The sequence below is a fragment of the Hyperolius riggenbachi genome, chromosome 2 (genome assembly GCF_040937935.1).
Source record: "Hyperolius riggenbachi isolate aHypRig1 chromosome 2, aHypRig1.pri, whole genome shotgun sequence".
NCBI lineage: Eukaryota > Metazoa > Chordata > Amphibia > Anura > Hyperoliidae > Hyperolius > Hyperolius riggenbachi.
The window spans coordinates 43,993,713-44,010,380 of record NC_090647.1 but is presented as its reverse complement, the minus strand read 5'-3'; positions in this window follow the sequence as shown (position 1 = coordinate 44,010,380).

The window sequence follows — 16,668 nt, the reverse complement described above, 5'->3', positions numbered from 1 at the left end:
CTGTGCAAAGAAACATGACATTTTCCACATTTAAAAGACAGTTTTTCCTTTTGAAACTTTACAATCAATTTTCTCAAAAACTATAAGCTCTTTTTCAAATATTTTTTTTCCTCTTGTACCCACTCCCAAGGTGCACATACCCTGCAAATTTGGGGTATGTAGCATGTAAGGAAGCTTTACAAAGCACGAAAGTTCGGGTCCCCATTGACTTCCATTATGTTCGGAGTTCGGCGCGAACACCCGAACATCGCGGCGATGTTCGGCGAACGTTCGCGAACCCGAACATCTAGGTGTTCGCCCAACACTACTACCTACACTGGGGGCACCTATACCAGGTTACCTATACTTGGGACACATCTGGTCACTAAGGCTAAGAAATGGGGCTTATACTTATGGGACATCTGGCTACCTATACTGGGGGCGGGGGTGGCTACATAGAGTGCTGTTGATGTCCACTGTCTGTAAATCGCACAGCTGCTAAGTTCATGTACATTTGACCTTGCCCCTGACCCGTTATTACCACGCCAACTTTCCAGTGCTTGCTTGGACACTACCATTTTTTGCCATGGCTTCACGCACCACAGGTTGACAGCTACCCCGTCACTAGATCCAGCACCTGCATAGCACCCTCAATAAAAAAAATCCTGGCGACGCCCCTGCAAAAATATCAGCTGATCAAACTGAGCACATGCTTCTCCATGAGTTCTCCTCATGTCTGCAAAACGTTGTGGCCATTAAGCTTTGTAAAGGGTCTGAATTCCGATAGTCATAAAAAATGCTGCATTTCAATAGACGGCCTTCATAGCATTGTTTTCAGTAGCTTGTCACATGCGGTACACACAACAGCCGCAAGGACAGGCAGGGTCAGTGAAAGTGACAAGGGGGGTCAGTTGTAGGCAGCCAATCATTAGCAGAGCAGATTTTTTGAGAGCTAGCTACTCTCTGGAAATCACACACAACTTGTCACCTTTTATTAGAAACAGTTGGGGACACGGAGTGATGATGAGCTGCAGGAGCATCTGTTGCCGGAGCCGTTCACGGCGAACCTCGCTGCCAGCAACGCCAAGGCGCCGATTCATTTCCTTTCATGTCTTCCATCATCTCAGATGGGAAAAGATGTACTTATTAGCGTAAAAAAATGATCCTATTCCATATGGTCTGTGGGTGCGCAGCACTGCAGTCTAACCAACGTAAATCAGGACAAAAGTAAAACTTCACAAACTATGAAGTCCCTCAATGATACGTAGCATGGGCATGCATCTGGCTATTTACACATTTACGCAACTTTGTGCTTTTTGTTAAGAGTAACTCCGCTTTTGATAAGAAAAAAACTATTTCTTCAGGTGAGGTCTATTAATGATGAGGTTTTTTTCCAAACATTATTTCAGCTTCTTTCTTAAAGAGCAACTTTAACCCAGGAGCAGAAAATTTGGGCACCTGAAGATAATGGATTATTTTGGCACCCCATAGGCGCTAATGCAAAATATCGGCCATTGGGTGCCAAAAGCGGAAATTTGGGTGCCAAAAGCGGAAATTTGGGTTCCCAGTAAATAGCGGGGCACTGGGCCCCTCCAACCGAAATTTTTCAATAATTATTGTTGTGAAAATTATAATTTTGAAATTAATTTTGAGAATCATCATTTAGTAAATTATTGTTTTAAAATGTATTGTCTCAGAAATGTATCTTTTTTTTTCATTATCTACGGAGGACGGAGAGGGGTTGTAGGATAAGGCACCAGGAAGGGGGGTTTTAGGGTTAGCAGTCAGGAAGGGGAGTTTTAGAGTTAGGGGCCAAGAAGAGGGGTTTTAGGGTTAGGTACCACAAGGGAGGAGGGTCTTAGGGTTAGGAACAACCAGGGGGGTCTTAGGGTTAGGCACCACCCGGGGGGTCAGGGCCAGATTTAAGCCAAGGCCTCATAGGCCATGGCCTAGGGCACCACAGTATCAAGGGTGGGTGGGCAGCAGGATATACTAAGAGGAAGTGAAGGGTCACCAGGCTACCTATACAGGAGTGAGGATTGTCATCAGGCTATCTATATGGAAGGTGTGGTAAGGTTATCTGGCTTCTTATACTAAAGGGAAGGAGGGGAGAGGTCATCAGAATACATATACTGGAGGGAAGGAGGTGTCATCTAAACTGGAGGAGAGGGAAAAGGTAATCTGGCTACCTATACTGGAGGGAAGGGTCAATGGGCCACCTATATTGGAGGGAGAGGGAAGGATCATCTGGCTACCTATACTGGAGGGAAGGGGAGGGGCCATCTCACTACCTATACTGAAGGGGGGGGGGCTGCTGACAGTGGCCTTGGGCAGTAAAGAGTACAAATCCAGCCCTGAGGGGGGTTAGGGTTAGTCATCGGTAGAGGGGAGCGTTTTGTGTGAGGGTGAGGTTAGATTTAGTTGTAGTAAAATATCTGTAATATTTACTAATGTTTTACTGTCCTCATTACAATGTAAATATTTCTTCATTTTCATTGTTATGGACAATATTTTGCAATATTTGCAATATCAAGTTCACTCTGCATCCTTCTTAATACCGTTATTTTAACAAATGTATGTAAAAAACATTGTTATAGACCTACATTGACCGCTCTCCACTTCGGCTTACCAAAAGGACCACAAGGGGGCATCAAACCTTGCCTAGGTCCCCATTACATCTTAATCCATGTCGGCATAACCCCCCCAGCTCAGACTGGCGACATCCACCGGCACATAGAGTCAGCATGAGGGAAAATAACACGATGAGTTTTTGCCTTTTGCAATCTATCACGGCAGAAATAGGTGATACGTCCTTCAATCCCCCATTCACCTTCAGAGGATGTTTGGCGGTATCTAGATTCTGATATGGTGCTGATTCCAATCAGTGGATTCTATTATAGGCCTTTAAGCAAGGAAAGGAAGAGAAAAAAAGGGAAAGTGCTGATGACGGTTATAAAAATAAATGAGGCTTATCCTTCCTTGACATCTTTAGCTCTTTTCTAAAGTTTCCTGACTGAGGCACGGCGACAGACAATGGCGGGCAGATCGTGTGCCGGTTAATGAGAAAAATAAATGCGTTTGCAGAGGCAGCCAGAGGGAAAAGCCTTCTGCGTTTATTACTGGTCGGCGGCGGCGGCTCTTGCCTGAGTATCGTTACCGCTGTCATCTTTTGCCGAAGGAGTTAAAAAACCTTTGCTAGGCGGCATTGATCACCTGCTCTGCTGTTTCTTTCGATAGGCTGGATTTGGTTACAGTTTGATTTCAGTTGCAAATAATTGCTTTGTAATACGTGGCGGATCCAATTTGTGCGGTGCTAGTTGGCAGGCTGTTGTATTTGTCTTTCTTCTTTCAGGAATGTAGATTGCCCAGCAAGCTCAGTGTAGATAGCAAAAAGAAAAAGAAAGGTTCTTTCCCTTGGCCTCTGAGGAAGCTTTGTTTTTAAGCGAAACAGCTGTCAGGCCTCCCTCACCCCCACTGTTCACCCCGATGTGTCTCCCCACCGAGGATTAAAGGTATATCTTTTTTGCAAGCACAGTGCCTCCCATTTTCTTTTTGCTATCTACACAGTGCTTTGCTTAGAGTTGCACGTGCATGCATTGAATACGGAATCCGGTGAATCGGACCCATGCATTACTGTTGACATCTAGTGCCAGTCTCTTCTTCTTATCTTTGTGCTGCCCAGCAAGCTCATGGTGAAGCAGAACTCCCGGGAGTGTGTGAGTGGCTAAAAAGGACCAAAAAGCCTCTTACTAAAATACTATGCAAAACAGAAATGTATGTGCCTCTTGAAACAGAAAGTATTTGTGATAATTCAGGTTGGAGTGAGCATAGGATGTTTCCCATGATGCTTCACTGCTGAATATGCAAATCATCCCTTTATGTTCCTGAAAGCTAATCACACCTCCAGAACCGCTGGAATGCAATGATGTGTCCAGGGCCGGATTCGTATTCTTTACCGCCCAAAGCCACTGTCACCAGCTGCCCCCCTTCGGTATAGGAAACAAGGTGACTCCTCCCCCTTTCTCTCCCTATATGTAACCAGATGACTCCCTTAATCCCTACTTTTCCCACCTCACCCCCTCCTCCCTCCAGTATAGGTAGTCAGTTCCCCTTCAAACCACACCAGCCATCAGTGTCACTCATTTCTCCGCTCATCTCCAGTGCAGAAGCTTGCTCTTCCTTTCCATCTCCAATGCTGCCCAAGTCCATAGGCGCCGGCCACAATTCAACATGCACAGAGAGCAAGGTGGCTGCTGCACAGGCCACTGGCAGCAGAGTAGTGGCTCGCCTGATCTCTCTGCATTGCAGCATTTGCAAGCTTGCATCAGTTTAGCCTGCTGCTTTGGTGCCCTTGCTCCTGTGGTGCCCTAGGCCATGGCCTAGGTGGCCTTGCCCTAAATCCAACCCTGGATGTGTCAGCTTGTTAATATTACAGAGCCAAACTAATCCAACATGCATGCAGACTGTCTCAGACTGTTTGGTTCTCATCAGTGCATGACATGGATTAATGTGGCTCTATGTGGTAAGACTTATTATTGTGACTCTGTACAGTTAACAAGCAGACACATCATTGCATTCCAGCGTATTAGCATTCCATGCATGGAATGTATCATTGCATTCCAGCATATTTAGCAGTGATGCATTGTGGGAAACATCATATACTCACTCCAATCTGAATAACTGCAAATACCTTCTATTTTAAGAAGGCAAACTTATGTTCTTTCAGGAAGTGACAGCATTTATTGGATGATGATTTACAGGAAGGGAAAACCAAGAAACTAGTCCCTATTGCCCCACTCATCTCTCCTCACATTAGGATAGGTTTCTTTCTATTTGGCCCAGGTCAGTGTAGTCAGTGTAGTTTCCTTTCTTCCCTCTCCATGCTGGACTTTATGCTACTATGACTATGGTAGGATTAGATTGTGAGCTCCTCTGAGGACAGTGAGTGACATGACTATGTGCTCTCTAAAGTGCCGCACGTTGACTATCCCCAGAGCCGGTTCTCTCATGAAGCAAGCACTTGATCAATGCATCTCTCTAGCTCGACCTCACCTCAGTGCTATAAACGAGGCATTGGCCCAATCGATTGCGGAGACAGGCTGAATCCAAGGAGGCAGCTGTGTTCTTTGCAAACTAAACAACATAACTTCACCTTGGTTTCAATGTTTCTTCGTGTTTGTTAATGTTTATTTATTTATAGAGGTCGGAGAAGAAAAATTAAATAATTCTGCCGCGATATAAATCCCCAATTTGTAAACTTGCAAAATAAATAAGTAAAAGCCTCAAACATCCTTGGCCAGAAATCCCAGACTTTTGCTGTATAATGCTGCAGCGTGATTTGTTTGCAGATGAAGGTTATTGTGTTTTTCTTGCTTAATTCGAGGGCTCGGCATTTATAGAATCTCGCTGTAGACGGTGGAATGGCGCTGGGCGGAGGGAAGGGATCGGTTACTCATAAATGATGGCCTTCTGGCACCAGGAGAAGCAATTTATTTTTCATGGGGAAAATTAATGAAAGTAAACAAGATAAGGAGGGATATCAATGACACGCTCCCTTGTAAATATTTTAACACATCAATACAATATGTTCCATATTGGTCTTCATTTATCGGAGTCACTGAAATAAAGTTATTCCCGCACCGTCCTGGTCTACTGAGAATTGTCCAATCTGTGGTTCTGACCTCGAGCATGAAGGTAGCTCTACACAACGCCATTGACCTATGAGTGTCCTCCACACTTACAGTGACCTTGAAGCGGCCCTGCAAGAAAAAGTTATTCACCTAAGCAAAAAAGCTCTGGATTCCATAGAGGCTTTCCGGTCCTCTCTGTGTCCCCTGAGTCCAGCAATGTCCCCCCGGTGATGTTAAATGACCTGTAGGTCACATAAAGAGAGGAACACCAGTGAAAATAATGTAACAAAAAAGTGCTTAATTTTTACAATAATTATGTGTAAATGATTTAGTCAGTGTTTCTCATTGTAAAATCTTTCCTCTCCCTGATTAACATTCTGACATTTATCACATGGTGATACTTTTACTGCTGGCAGGGGATGTTACTGGAAGGAGATGCTGCTTTCTTTTTTGGGGGCAAATGTAAACAGCTGTTATTTCACCCGAAATGCAACGAGGCTCCCACAGTGTGATGTCAGTAGCTCAGGGGCTATTGTTACGCCAGTGGTGATGATCAGAAGAAGCATGCTCTGAGATACACCCTCAGGCTATTGGCCAATGCTAGAATGAACTGCATAACCATAATTTGGTGGACCTCTTGTCCTATCCAGGGCACCAGGCATGTTTTTCTCCTGCCTCCAGATGGTCATACCAGAGGCATTCCAGCAATGTAACATTCCAAAATGTTGTAATAGCCTAAAGCAAGCCTGTTAAATTCTTACCTAGGTAGAGGGAAGCATCTGAATCCACTAGAGGTTTTCCACGTCCTCCATGCGATTACCACTGAACACTTGGACCCTGAGAAAAATTGCGGCTGTACTCTTATTGGTGAACAAGCCCAGTGCAGTGCAGCTGTGCGAACCTCTTTGACAAGCCCTTGTCAAAAGGCTTCCCTCTACCGAGGTTAGTATCTCAATTGGACACTTTTTCCCCTACAGGAACACTTTAACCACTTCACACCACAGACTATTTTACTTTTACCGCCAAGAGCCATTTTCGCCTTTCAGCGCTCCTCCCATGCGTTTGGCCATAACTTTATCACTGCTTATCACACCTAAATTATCTATATGTTGTTTTGTTTGCCACAAATTAGGCTTTTTGTGGGCAATACTTGTTTTCATTAATAACTTTATTTTTTATGCATTTTATAGGGAAAAACAAGGGAAAAATGGAAAAAAACCACCAATTTTCCAATTCAATTCCCTATAGTTTTAAAATAAACAATGTTACTATAGATAAAACCCACACATTGAATTTTCCAATTTGTCCTGGCTGTCAAAAGTCTTTTGCTTTCTCACTTTACCTGTTCAATAATTACAAGCTCTTATTTGCAAAAAAAAAAAAAATAACAGTAATATACCCTTATGACATACATATTAAAAAAGTGGAGTCCCTAAGTTAACTATTTTTTTATTTTTTAAATGCTGTTGCTTTGTTTGTTTTATTTTGGAAACTATGGTTGAGGGTGGTTAGAAGGGGTGATTTTATAATTATATCAAATGTATTTTTTAATGTAATTTTATTTTAATTTAACTTGTTGGCCACAATATGGTGCTATACACTATCTTGGATTACCAGGATGTATTTGATCATTTTTTAACAATACTTTTTACTTTCATTTTTAAGAATGAACATGGCTCCTGATTGGAGTCATGTTCATTTATAGATAGGCATTTAGATTGGCTCAGGAAACACATGTTCCCATTCACCAATCTTCCTGCCGTGAATGAGTGGCGGGAGGGCACAGATGCGCGCAACCGCTGATGATTCAAAGGATGCACCTGTACATCCTGATTATGTTAATGAGTAACAAACTGGGTGTGCCTGTATGTCTAGTTTTTGGTAAGTGGCTCTATTTGGACTTGAATTGTTTTGTTTCTTTTTCTATAAAACATATTTGTGTGTTCTACTTGGAAGCATTATTAGCTACTGCATACCTTTACTTTGTCTTTGCACAGTCTCATTTCTCAGATACTTCCCTTTTTACTGTCTGCAAACTGGCAGCAAACAACGGGCAGGAAGTGGGAATATCTGAAGAATGGAACTTCACAGAGACAATGTAAAGGTGTATCACTAATTATGCTTTGGAGGAGAACACACAAATACCATTTTATTTTAGAAGACATTAAAGTTTAGGTGCGTTTTTAAGGTTGATTTTGGATTTTCCACTTTATATTGTGTTGATGTGGCATCAGAGTGCGGCGTGCAACCAAGGCCAGTCCAGGCTGTGCTCACCGCAGCGCTTCTGAGCGCTTGGCTGCACATTTCCCACTAATTCTGCCTGACAGCTCTGTCACATGAGTTCAGGATCACCGCAACACCACAGCAGTGCAACGACAGGGGGACCGGAGGTAAAATGCGCAGCAATATTCACACAGTCACTTATCTCCCGTGACTGAGGAGAAGGAAGAGGCAGGGAGAGTTACAAGGTGAAGACAAAATGATAGATAAAAGCAGGAGGAGGTTAAAATAATCTGCAGCCGAGACGTTAAAAGCAGCTATGGCTTACAAATTGTACTAAATAACTATTCTCACAGAGAGGATTGGAGGGTGAATGATTTGAAATTATACTTGGGCCGCTGCCAGATCCACATCTTCTGAAAAGTCTGCTCGCTGGTTTCACACAACAACACCACTATATTAACTCTTTCTTCCCGACTGAGGTAGCTGCCATTATTTTATGTAGGGGTGCTTTTATATGAAATGGAGCAACAGGGAAAAATAAATGTTGGCCCGTTTACATTTTAACCACTTCACAACTATCCCTTGAGCACCAGAGCAATTTTCACCTTTCAGCGCTCCTTCCATTCATTCGTCTATCACTTTATAATTACTTATCACAATGAAATGAACTATATCTTGTTCTTTTCGCCACCAATTAGGCTTTCTTTAGGTGGGACATTATGCCAAGAATTATTTTATTCTAAATGTGTTTTAAATAAATAGGAAAATATGTGGGAAAAAAAATATTATTTTTCCGTTTTCGGCCTTTATAGTTTTTAAATAATGCATGCTACTGTAATTAAAACCCATGAAATGTATTTGCCCTTTTGTCCCGGTTATAAAACCGTTTAAATTATGTCCCTATCACAATGTTTAGCGCCAATATTTTATTTGGAAATAAAGGTGCATTTTTTTCAGTTTGCGTCCGTCCCTAATTACAAGCCCATAGTTTATAAAGTAACAGTGTTGTACCCTCTTGACATAAATATTCAAAAAGTTCAGTCCCTAAGGTAACTATTTATGTATTTTTTTTATTGCAATTTTTTTTTTAATTACAAAAAAAAAAAATTGGGGCGTGGGGGAGGTAATGAGTTAATTTTTAGTGTATAACTGATATATTTGTATATGAAAAATGCTTTAGGGTGTAGTTTTACTATTTGGCCACAAGATGGCCACAGTAAGTTTTTGTTTATGCGACCTGCAAGCGTACAGGAAGTACACTTGCAGGAAGTTCAGGGAGGCTGGGAAACTTTTTTTTGCGCAATGATCGCGCTGCTTCTCGTAGAAGCAGCTGATCATTGTGGAGGGCTTAGATCAACGAACGGGAAAGGTTTTTCCCGTTCATTGATCTCCGGGCGAGCGGTGTGCACGAACGGTGTGCACGAGCGCGGGGCACGCGGACGAGCGAGCGGGAGCGCGGACAGCGGCGGGAGCGGCGTCAGGTGCGGATTTCTCCGTCCCTTGGTGTTAACAGGGTGGAAAAAGGGACGGAGAAATCCGCACCACTGGGGGTAAACTGGTTAATACTGCGCTGATGGTAAAGTTGTTGTCACTTCTGCAATCACTGTTTTGGGTACTTGTAAATAATAATGATAATAATAATCCGAACATTTGTATAGCGCTTTCCTCCTGTTGGACTCAAAGCGATCAAGTGCTCGGGCCCCTAAGCAAGTGCCCAGGTTAAAGCGGACCTGAACTTCCTATCTGCTCTAAAAGATAATCAACAGCATAATTACCTTTAAAGTAAAAAAAAATCTTTGTTACGGCTGATAGAAATCCTGCAATAAATCTGCAGTGTGTCTACTTCCTGCTTTCATTGAAGCAGACGTAGTATTAACCTCCTGTGTTTACAAATTAGCTACTTTGCCGAGGCTCCCGAGGTTTCTGGGCTGACACAGCTGAGAGATCAAATTACACTGGTGATTAGTCACAGATGAGTGGGAATTAGACAGGATAAACTCTCGAAATACACACACTGGGTGAATTTCTCTATATTTTCCTTCTGTCCTGTGGAAGAGTTCAGGTCCACTTTAACCCTGTGGTGCATACCTTGTTTTGTTTTGCAGGGGGGGGGGGGGGAGTGGTCAGAAAAATTTAGCTTTTACTATGTTTGTTTTAGTTCTTATTGTATAATTAACCCTGTCAGAACTGGGCACCTCTGGCATCTTAACCTCCCTGGCGGTATGATTCCCGCGGCTGCGCGGCTGCGGGAGGGTTTTTTTCCACCTTTTTTTTTTAGCATGTAGCTAGCCTAGCGCTAGCTACATGCTTCCCCCCTCCCTGCGGCGTCCCCTCGTAATGCCCGCTTGCCCATAAGGAAATCCCGTTCTGAACGGGATTTCCTTGAGGGCTTCCCCCGTCGCCACCCCATAGCGCATCCACCGCCCCATAGGGCTTCCCCCGATCCACCCCATAGCGCAGCCTGGCGGCGATTGGCCAGGCTGCGCAATCGCCGCCAGGCTGCTCTAAAAAAAAAAAAGTGCTGAGTGGCACCCTCCGGTGGCTTACCCCGTGTCCAGCATGGGGTTACCGCTAAGGAGGTTAAAGGACTTACGAGGCCAAAACCTGTAAAAAAGCAAAGTACCTGCATGTTATTTAAATGCACGGAGGACGCGGATGGGCCGGGTCCCCTTAGTGACATCGCCCCCCATGCGCTCGCGACCCCACAGGCCGGGTCGGGCTCTCCAGCCACTCCTAATACGGCCGCCGGAGCTGGCCATGGCGCAGCTCTAGAGCCAACCCCCAATCCACGCGATAGTGCGTGGTTCGGAGGGGTTGGCCCTAGAGCTGCGCAGCCGCACTCGCGGCAATGCGGACTGCGCAACCACTCACAGTAATTTTAATCATGGGGTCAGGAACCAGCCCCACGGCACGCCTGCGTATACGGTTCCCAACTGTGGGTTTGACCAGATCAAGCGGGGAGTAGCCTTATTCAAGCTAAAACCAAGGCTGTGACCCCTCAAACACTTCTCACTGCCACCACTAGCTCAGCATGCAATCCGTGTTTTCGTATTCGGGTCAGCTTTGCGCTTTAGGCCGAATTCGGGAACTCCACGCACACACGCACACACACACAGTACAATCGTACAGTAGCACGGCACAATCAGGCACTGACTTGTAATGCAAGCAACACTGCAGTCTCTCCTTCTAGGCTATGAGTGTTAGTTTAGTACAGCAGAAGTCAAACTTATTAAATAACGATTTAATATTGCAGAAAAAAGTGGAACAATGCAGAAAATAATATATACAAAAGATTTACGAAAACAAACTAAAATGTTACAAAATAAAAGTTACGAGGATACACAACAAGACAAGTTGCAAAAAATAAAAGGGAAATAAATAACGTTAGCAGCGTAGGTTAGAACGTGGTTGGTGAGAGAACACTGTTTCCGATTCGCTCGGGATCATCCCTAGCTATGCGCTACCTCAAAGAGAAGTTGATCTGTGACTGTCCTAGCTGCTGTTTTATAGAAAATTTGTGCCCCAGGGCCACCCCAATTTCCAAATCCAGGAATAATCCAATTTCCTGTTTAACGCATGCAACTTCAAAGCGTTCCTGTTTTAGCTTGTGAAGTTTGGGGTAAAACTATAGTCTAGTACATACATCAAAAGATTGTGGAGTGAGGCTTCCTCCTGTCATATGTAAATTCCAAGGCTTTTCCTGTCCACTTCGAACTTGGCAGACTCAATTAGTCAAATTGTATTTTGGCCAACAGGTAGCTGTTTACATGTACACAGAGTTCAAAGCAATGTTGTTATGTAATTACCTGTACCCAGACACAGACAATCACATCTGAGACAGCAGAGAAGCTATTGTTCACCCTCAGATGCAAATGTACTACAGGAGATCCAATTAGCAGCTTCCAACTTCCAGAGGACTAAATACAGACTCAAGGTAGCAGCTTCCTTCAGCCATACACGTGACACACAATGAAAAATGAAAAATATGTTCCTGTATTATCCTTAACATCATAACTAGCTGCTATCATGACACACATCAGTGGGTTATATTACCGCATAGCGGAGGTCGGCATAGTGGTCATCTATAGCCCAATAGGTGGAGGTGTGGTGGTGGTGGGGGCATCGGGCACCAGTGTGGGACCTGCCTGCACCAAGTTTAGTGTATTTTTTTCCCCTGGTTTTTGTCCTCTAAACCCAGATGCGTCTTATGGTCAGGAGTGTCTTATAAACCGAAAAATATGGTATGTATTTGTATTGCTGGATGTCCTGATTGTACAAAGTTTTGAAGTTCTCATGTATCTATGCTGCCCACTATTTGTGTTGCACTATGTACAGTGCTATGGATGATGTTTGCACTATATAGTAATAATATATATGTGCTTTGAGTCCTGTGGGAGAAAAAAATATTGTATTGTATTATTGACCCTCTTTTGATTAGATTCACTTATAAACTTTAAAAAGAAGTACAGTAGAGTCCAGAACTCAACTAACCAGAAGTCTCAACCAACCAGCACAAATCGCCTGCAGTACTCACCGTGGTGAAGTCCAACTGCTATGCTGTTTGTGGGCTGTGCAGTGCTTAACCACTTAAGGACTGCAGTGTTAACCCCCCCCCCCCCTAAAGACCAGGCTAATTATTGCTAAATTGGCCACTGCAGCTTTAAGGCCAAGCTGCAGGGCCGCACAACACAGCACACGAGTGATTCCCCCACCAACAGAGCTCTCTGTTGGTGGGGTCTGATCGCCCCACAGTTGTTGTTTTTTTTTTTTATAAATATTTATTTTTGCTTTTTTTTATTTGTCCTCCCCTGCTCCCTCCCTGCTTCCCCCCGCCAGCCAATCAGGGTGATCAGCTGTCATAGGCTTCAGCCTATGACAGCTGATCACTCCCCAGCCTCAGGAGGGGACAGCCGTGTCACGGCTGTCCCCAGTACAGCGCTGCTGCCGATCGCACGTGTATATAGATGGCAATCACGCTGTCTAACAGTCTCCCGAGCAGCGATCTCCTGCAAAATGCAGCCCCAGCACTTGACGCCAATTAGGCGGTCCTGGGGCTGCCGGCGCGACCACGCCCATTGGCGTGAGGCGGTCCTAAAGTAGTTAAAGTGTACATGAGATGGGGGATTAAAAATGAAAATATACCTACCTGGGCCTTCCTCCAGCACCCCCCCCCCCCCCCCAGGCTTATCGATCACCGCCCTCCTCCGCAATTGGCCCCGTTGGTCCGCAATTGGCCCGGAAAGTCGGTGCCAGTTAGCACAGGTGCAATCCGGCTGCACACACTCCTGTCGCAGGAAACTTTCTACACCTGCGCAGTAGTACTGCACAGGCACATAATGCTCCCGGTGATGGTAGCGCGGCAGGAGTGCGTGGCCGCGCCATGCACAGTTGACCCTCTCACTGGAGGATTTCTGGGGCCAATTGCAGAAGAATATGGAGGCGGAGGAGGACGGCATGGGAGGGATAAGCCTGGAGGGTACTGGAGGAAGCCCCAGGTATGTATATTTTCTTTTTAATCCCCATCTCAGGTTCTCTTTAAAGACCGGGTTCCATGGCTCCCCAAGCTCAATATACTTTCAGCAACTGTGTTTTTACATTTAATACAGAGTTCATGGTATGTATACCTGTATAGAGGACAGTATAGTACTTTATTAACTAGGCCTATGTTTAACATTGAGTCTCAAGAAACCAGAAAGCACACTTATCCGGCATCAGCCCATACCTGTCGGTGCCGGATATCAGAGACTCTACTGTACTTGTTAATATCCTGATGACATCATCACTGTAGCCCCCCGGCCCTACACTTCCCATGATCCTTGAAATGACTGCTCATTGCTGGACAGCACTGGATCACAAAGGCCGCTGTCAGTCTGTAGCTCTCCCTGACCATAGAAGTACAAGCACAGGAACGCAGCTTAGGTGTTGTCCTCCCATTAATAGTATTTATTTAGCAACTTGCCAGAGATGACAGATTGGTAAAGGTAAAAAAAATGTCAGCTTCATTCAGCGTTACTCACACCTGGGGTACAACGTTTTAAATTTTCATCAGAGTTCCCCTTTTAAAGAGACTCTGTAACAAAAATGTCATCCTTTTTTCTACTATCCTACAAGTTCCTAAACCTATTCTAATGTGCTCTGGCTTACTGCAGCACTTTCTACTATCACCGTCTCTGTAATAAATCAACTTATCTCTTTCCTGTCGGATTTGTCGCCCTGTGTCTGGAAGGCTGCCAACTCTTCAGTGTTGTTGATCTGTTATTCATGCCCTCCCCCCCTCCAGGCCCCCTCTATGCACACTCCCGTGTGTGTTATTTAGAATAGGCAGCCTCTCTGCGCTCTCAGTGAGAGAAGAGAGCTTTACAAGCTGGATAAATTGTCCTCTGTTAGGCTGTGAAAGGAGCTGGCTGCCTGGGCTGTCACATGCTGAGGAATTACAGACACGGCAGAGCTGTCTGCAGGAAGAAACAATCAGCCTGTCACTCTTCAGTGGATGAGAGCTGCAGGGAGAAGAAGGTAAACACACAAATGATCTCTTGAGATTCAAAAGGAAGGCTGTATACAGCCTGCTTGTGTATGGATGTATTTTCTATGTGTGGACATACTGTACATCAACCTACTTCCTGTTTTGGTGGCCATTTTGTTTGTGTATAAACAAACTTTTTAAATCTGTTTTTGACTACTTTTAATGCGGCGGGGAGCGGCAAAATTGTGACAGAGGGGAATAGGGGATGTCCCCTAACGCACTGGTATGTTTACTTTTGTACGATTTTAACAGTACAGATTCTCTTTAACCATTTTATTACTCTGGGTGCCTCTTGTTTATAAAAGCCATTATCATTTAGAGCTGGTTCACACTTGGGAGCTTTTCAGCACTTGGCAAAGCGCTGTGTAGTGATGATCGGGATCGCAATCTGCTAATTACGATTATGCTAAATTTTTCATACATTTTCACAATTATGGCAATACGTAATTCTGATTTGAACATTCAATTTATTTTGTGTAGATTTTAACCACTTCCGGACATTTGCTACGCATTTCTTTGCCGCTGTATACTTCACTTGCGGATCAAGGGTGTAGATATGCGTATTGTTTACTTACTGGCGCCGTTCGTAATCCCTGCGCTGTTTCAGTTAGCCTCACGATCACAATACCCTTCTTCCGTAATCAGGGTATGGGAAAAAGCTGTTCTCAAACCTGATCACCGTGGCGGTGATGAATCAGAGATGGCGGCAGCAACTCAAACTCTCATTCAAAAAAAACCCTGATGTAAACACTTGATTCCATGTTCTATTTATAGAACACAGAATAGTGTAGCACCATCCTTGTGGTCAAAAAGTAAAAATACACCCAAATACACCATTATACACTTTTACATAGAAAAATTAAAATACATTTTTATTATTTTTAACCCCTCCCACCTCTGACCCATAGTTACCAAAATAACACTTGTTAAAATAAATAAAAAAAATTACATCATTTAAAGAAAAAAACTGCATAAATAATTACCTTAGGGACTTTTTTTTAATATGTATGTCATGAGGGCATGTTACTGTTAATTTTGCAAATAAAGTCATGTAATTAGTGATATAGTATTAAAAATCACTAAACAGAAAAAATACACCTTTATTTCCAGATAAAATATTATGCCCATACATTGTACTAGGGACACAATTTAAATGTTGTAATAAGTGGGACAAATGGGAAAATAAAATGTGTGGGTTTTATGTATCGAAGCACATTTTATTTTAAAATTATAATGGCTAAAAAAGTATTATTCCCTTTAAAATACATATAAAATCAAATAAATCTTAGCAAAAAGTACCACCCAAAGAAAGCCTAATTTGTGGTGGAAAAAAAACCAATGTATAGATAATTTCAGTGTGATAAGTAACAATAAAGTTATTGATGAATGAATAGGAGGAGCACTGAATTGTGAAAATTGTTTTGGTTTTCAAAGGAAAAAACCTGTGATCCTTAAAGATACTCTGTAACTAAAAAAAGTTCCCCTGGGGGGTACTCACCTCGGTAGGGGGAAACCTCAGGGTCCCAATGAGGCTTCCCCCTCCCCTGTAGCTGCAGGCAGTCCAGCGCTGGCTCCCACAAAGTGTCCTGGAATCCTCCCTCGACAAGGCTGACAAGCGCTGATTGATTTAGCTTTCCTGGCTCCAGCGGGGGCGCTGTTGCCGCAAACCATACAGAGATAAGCGGAAATACTCGATCTCTGTCGGGTCTGCTCTACTACGCAGGCACAGGAGAATGGCGCCTGTGCTGTAGAGCGGGCCGACAGCGATCGGGTATTTCTGCCTATCTCCGAACGGATACTGCGCCTGCTCTGGAGCCAGGGAGGTAAATATTTACATGCCCGCTGTTCGGAGGGGCACAGCGAGACCGGCGTGGGACACAGGAGGATGGGGAAGCCTTGATCGGATCAGGAGGCTTCCCCCTACCCTACCCCCCAGGGGAACTTTTTGAAGTTACAGATTTTCTTTAAAGTGGATCCGAGATAAACTTTTACTCATTGCATAATTGTATTTCTTTCATATAGTTTATAGAGCATTCCTCAAGCCAAATACTTTTTGTTTTGTTGTAATACTCTAATTCCCTATAAACTAAACACGCCTCGCCCACAGCTTTTTAGAGTGGCTTATGGGAGGTCAGTCTGGGCAGGAGGAGGAGGAGGTAACTAGCCAGAGATTTCAGAGGCAGAGGGGAGGAGGAGAGGGGACTGAATTTACACACAGGCAAGCTGATAGCATCTCCAGCCCTCAGCCTGTGACATTGTGACAAACGGAACATGGCTGCCCTCATTGTGTCACAGGAAGAAATAAACATCTAC